At 43.7% G+C, this 5,436-nt stretch overlaps 1 pseudogene; it reads left to right on the forward strand.

Moving 5' to 3' along the window:
* Positions 1-4,018: 4,018 nt before the first annotated feature.
* On the forward strand, positions 4,019-4,224 carry LOC142260360 (U2 spliceosomal RNA; annotated as a pseudogene).
* The last annotated feature ends 1,212 nt before the right edge of the window (positions 4,225-5,436 follow it).

Consider the following 5,436-nt stretch of genomic DNA (forward strand, 5'->3'; position numbering starts at 1 on the left):
TCTGGTGTAGAGCTTAGTACAATATATATATATATACTATTACATGTGACACATGTACCTTGTATTACCATTATTCGCTGTATATGAACCCCTTTTCTCCGGGCATTATTTGTCTATAGCATTTTTCACGAACCTGAGGCAACTGAGAACCCTTCAGTGAAGGAATTCCACTAACCCTCACAATACCAACCAGGGGCCTCCCTGCAGTAACTCAGGTAGTTGTACCCATTCTCTTTCCGCATTCTATGTGTTCTTCTTCTTTCTTCTTTTTTTTCTTTTTTCTTCTTTTTATTTCTATCATGTAGTTCAGGGGTTTATAGATATATGTCCTGCATCTCATATTTCCTTTAGTGGTGCTTCTTACCCATTCTCATATCATTTACCCTAGTATTTCATGATCATGAGGCGACTGAGAACCCTTTAATAAAGGAATCCTTTTTCACTTGAATTGTCAAGTGATACTTACCAGTGACTATCACGTAATGTTACAGGTAGTTGCATTTTCTTCCTCTTCTTTCTCTCCTTTCTTCTTTGTCACACGGTCCATTGTGTTATAGCCCACGTGTCATGATAACACTTGTACCATCTTTTCATTTAGATTCCACCTACAATTATTTACCGATTCCAGTTCTGAAATAGGCTTTCATCATCTACTCACTAGAATTCTCAAGTGCATAAGGTACTGAGACATATACATGTTCACACCATTATAAAGAACAAAGTATAAACATTGAGGTTTTTCTCACACCCATGTTCCTGTGTTCTTTGATATGATATGTGTTCATTTCCTTCACTATATAGGATTGCAAGTTTTCCATTTGTACCTTAATGGCAATGACGCTATACAATTGAACACATATCATCCTGTTATCCATATAGGTGTGTATTTACCTGCTTGACTATTTTTGGTTGTTTAATCCAGAATGTTTCTCCAGATAGGTCATGTGGAAATTTTCTTTCCTCAGTACAAATGTTTTCACTATGGCTTTGGAAAAATTTTTTGTATGTGCATCATGGTCATTTGACCCATTGTACTCTCAAGTAGCAATATATTGTACTGTTATGTTGTACTATGTACTAATTACGTGTTTATATGGTTTTGTAACCCTTTATGATCTTAGATAACTTTATCCTTGATAAAGACCTAAAAACAAGGTCGAAACGTTGGATGAATTATCCTTTTGCACAAATAAAGAATTTTCAGCATTCCAAGAGTTCTTTTCTTACGTTATTGATCACTATAGTGTGCCAGAGCTATTTCTATTGAATTGACTCTTATTTTTTCTGAGCACCTGCTATATACACAGTGACCCAGACATATTCAAGTTTCATTCAGAAGGCAGAGGGAAGCCTTAGCAGCTGAGCCTATATCTTGGCTTGTGAGCATTAGAACAGGCCGGCGATTACAGGGTAACATGAAAAATGTCCAGCTTGCATTATGACTAGAACATGACAATATCCTTTTAAGTACTAACCTATGATGCGTTCCTAAGCAGTTGATGTTATATGTTCTACATTTCATTTTCTGCATACTTTACAAGTAGTAGAATTTGCTTTGATATAGGCAACTGGATTTTCACAATGAAAAGGCAAAGGATAACGCCCGAAAAAGACGCCATACATTATGTCAGTGCCATCACTGACAAACCTGGATTGACCATGAAATACATCAATCCCCTTAAAGGTGAGTTAAAACAAGTTTTAACTAAATTGCCTTAATATTGTCATGCATTAGAATGACTGTCTTAGGTAATGATAAATATTTTCTACTGGAAGAGGAGTGTTTGCTGAAACTGAAATCGAAAAAGGGAGTTTTGTTGCAGAATATCGAGGCGAGCTCACGTATGCACTTACGATGGTAGACAACTACTCGAGATTTATGGTTGTGGTACAAGTCAAAGATCTAATGGCCCATACTGCAGCGAAGGTCTTCCAAGCACACTTATGCAGACCTCATGGCTACTCAGAGAGAGTCCTCACAGATCAAGGCACAGCCTTTGAAGCGGAAATCTTCAAGGACTTCTGCAGCTTTTACCGATGCAGGAAGATGCGCACTACACCCTACCATGCTCAAACCAATGGTTATCAACCTGCTCAGGACTTTACCCCATATTCCAGATGTGGCCTTACAAGTGATTTATAGAGGGGTAACAATACGTTGGGATCACCGGATCTAATCTCCCTTTTTATACACCCTAAAATCTTGTTTGCTTTAGAATAAACAATAACATCATAAAGGTATAGCAGTACCGTTTCAAAGTTTCGGTGTCCCAAGCAGCATTCCATCAGCCTCTGGAAGGTTCCTGGCAAATTGCACAGCTCGAAGGGCATGCTTTTGAACTCGCAGAGACCCATCGGGGTGGCAAAGGCGGTCTTCTCCCGGTCTGCCTCAGCAACGGACACTTGCCAATAGCGACTAGTGAGATCAAGGGTAGAAAAATAATTTGCAGTTCTCAATGCAGCTAGCTATTCCTCAATACAGGGGAGTGGTGCTGTCCTTCTTCTTTAACAGGACCAACGGAGCTGCCCAGAGGCTACAACTGTCACGGATAACCCCAGCCTCCTTCATGTTGCTCAACATGTCCTTGGTACACTGGTAATGTGCAGGTAGTTTTGGCTTATATCTCTCTTTGATGGGTGGGTGTGCACTTGTGGGGATGTAGTGTTTGACCCCTTTTATTCTTCAAAAGTCTAGCGGATGTTTGCTGAAGACTTGCTCGTATTCTTGCACTAGCCTGTAGACCCCCTTCTTGTGATGTGAAGGTGTGGAGTCAGTGCCTACGTGTAATTCCTTACACCACTCCTCTGGCTGACTTGGTGAGCTGTCACTGAATGGGTGGGCTGAAGCAATGGTGGATGCTGCTGTTTGGATAGCATGTGTATCTACTGAGAACAGCTTATCAATGGTGGCAAATCGGAGCAGCTTAATCTCTTGCTCTCCGCAGTTCAACACTCTCATGGGCACTCTTCCCTTCCATATTAATGAATAAAACTATGATGTAAATAGCATATAGATACCCCACAAATGCAGATAAAAGTAGGTTATGGGAAAAGGGGGAAGAGAGAAACAGGAAAATAGTGGAATAAAGTATACCTTCCAGGTGGGAGAGGAAATGGCAGCACAGCCAGTGGAGGTGAAGCAAGGGGAGCCTGCAACTAAAGAGTTGAGAGCGTTATCACATGGTGACTGAGCCTGATTGTAACGGGAGCATAGAGGTGCCGATCCTGTCTTACCTGCGTTGGTGTAGAAGTGGGTGTCCTGTGGTGGAGTCAGCTATGTGCAGTGGTGGCCGTGGGTTCTTTTATGTGCGACCGTAGTAATAGCTGCGCCCACTTCCTGTATGGGAGTGGAATGCAGTGAGGGTAATGGAACGCACGCCTGCGGATTTGTGTTTAACGTCGCGCATGTGCAGAACGGAGAAAAGGCTGCGCTCACTTCCTAATGAAAGGGAGTGAGACGCATCTGGGAAGGGAAGGGAAAAGATTAGGGTTTGGGGATGATGAAAGGGCTTTCTACGGGCAAGGATGGCAAAGGGTGGCAGTGACGGAAAGTCAGGCAGCCTGTCCTGTCCTGTCCTGTCCGTCCGTCTTTTTGTATCATGAATTGGAAAGACTGCAAGGGGGAGGGGAGGTGCTTGTGTCCAAAAGGAGGAGTTATTCAGATTCATTGCAGTGGGCGGCGGCTGCAAAAAGCACCATTCTTCTTGTTTTTGCTCTGCAAAACAGCCTTTTCAAGGGTTGGCTTGGGTGACAAAATGTCTTCTGTAGGCGTGGGTTTGTCTCCCTCTCCCTAAGATGTGTCCGGTATAGGCCAGGGTGCCACTCAAGGCCGTAACCAATTCGGGTTATAGCTTCTCGGCCTTTTGGCTAAGATCAAGTGTAGTTTCGGAGGACGCTACCTTGGTCGGTACTGGAAGGTGCCTGGGATTGCACGTCTGCCGGCCTTGAGGAAGTGTGTGCGCCTTCTGGTGACACATAGCCCTCTTGTGCCTGGACGGTTCCCAGGCAACGGGAGGCGATCACCTTTGTTATTTTGAAGTCCTACTGATAAACAGAAAAAAAAAAAATTAAATCTGTTCTTATCAGTTTAATATCTGATACGTCCCCTCTCTGGGGACCATATATTAAATGGATTTTTAGAACAAGGAGATGGAAAAAATCTTGCTCTGTCCACTCCACGCATTGACCTGGTATTGCAGTACCTCCAGGACTGGTGCACCCCTTCTTAACCCAGTTTCCAAAAGCAGAACTCAATTCACCTGATTCAAATGAGCCCCATTAGTGAATTGAAAGAAAGCAAAAACTTTATATGCACCTCAATTTGGCCAATTCACTTTTCACACTTTCACCCTTTTTTTATCTTTCACACCTTTTACTTGCTTTATTGATGCAAAAAGCTGTGCCAAATAGCAAACTCATCTCCACTCAACTTGACCAACTCTGCTATGTCCCGTGCAGTATCTTATTCTCAGTCTTATCTAGATCATTTGCAATTGAATAGAATAGATCCCTTTTGGCTGCTTATGACTGTGTAAAATATGTAGTTTTACTGGGCTGGGATGAGAGAATCCATTGAAGCATGGTGTAGGGATTGTGGTTCCTGTGTGCTAAGAAGAGAGGCTGGCACCAGCCAGAAAGCCCCATTGCAGCCAATAATCACTTAATAACTTTTTCAACTTGTCATCATATGGGAGGCCTTCCATTCCTTGTAGTAGTCTAGTTGCCCACCTTTGAACTGACTCTAACTTCTGAATGTCCTTTTTAAAATGTGGAGCCCAAAACTGGTTCCCATATTCCAGATGTAGCCTTACAAGTGATTTATAGAGGTGTAACAATACGTTGGGATCACGGGATCTAATCTCCCTTTTTATACACCCTAAAATCTTGTCCCAAGCAGCATTCCATCAGCCTCTGGAAGGTTCCTGGCGCATTGCACAGCTCGAAGGGCATGCTTTTGAACTCGCAGAGACCCATAGGGGTGGCGAAGGCGGTCTTCTCCCGGTCTGCCTCAGCAACGGACACTTGCCAATAGTGACTAGTGAGATCAAGGGTAGAAAAATAATTTGCAGTTCTCAATGCAGCTAGCGATTCCTCAATACGGGGAGTGGTGCCGTCCTTCTTTTTTAACAGGATCAACAGAGCTGCCCAAAGGCTACAACTGTCACGGATAACCCCAGCCGCCTTCATGTTGCTCAACATGTCCTTGGTACACTGGCAATGTGAAGGTGGTATTGGCTTATAGCTCTCTTTGATGGGTGGGTGTGCACCTGTGGGGATGTGGTGTTGGACCCCTTTTATTCCCCCAAAATCTAGCGGGCTCCCCACCGGTAACCCGCTCCCCAGCTTGGATGGATGCTGAGGGAGCCCCTTTTGCCCGCAGGCTCTGGCCCTGGGAACTGTAGCCTTGGCGGTGACTGTGCTTCCCTCTACGGTGTG

Source organism: Anomaloglossus baeobatrachus (genome assembly GCF_048569485.1).
Source record: "Anomaloglossus baeobatrachus isolate aAnoBae1 chromosome 10 unlocalized genomic scaffold, aAnoBae1.hap1 SUPER_10_unloc_1, whole genome shotgun sequence".
Taxonomy (NCBI): Eukaryota; Metazoa; Chordata; class Amphibia; order Anura; family Aromobatidae; genus Anomaloglossus; species Anomaloglossus baeobatrachus.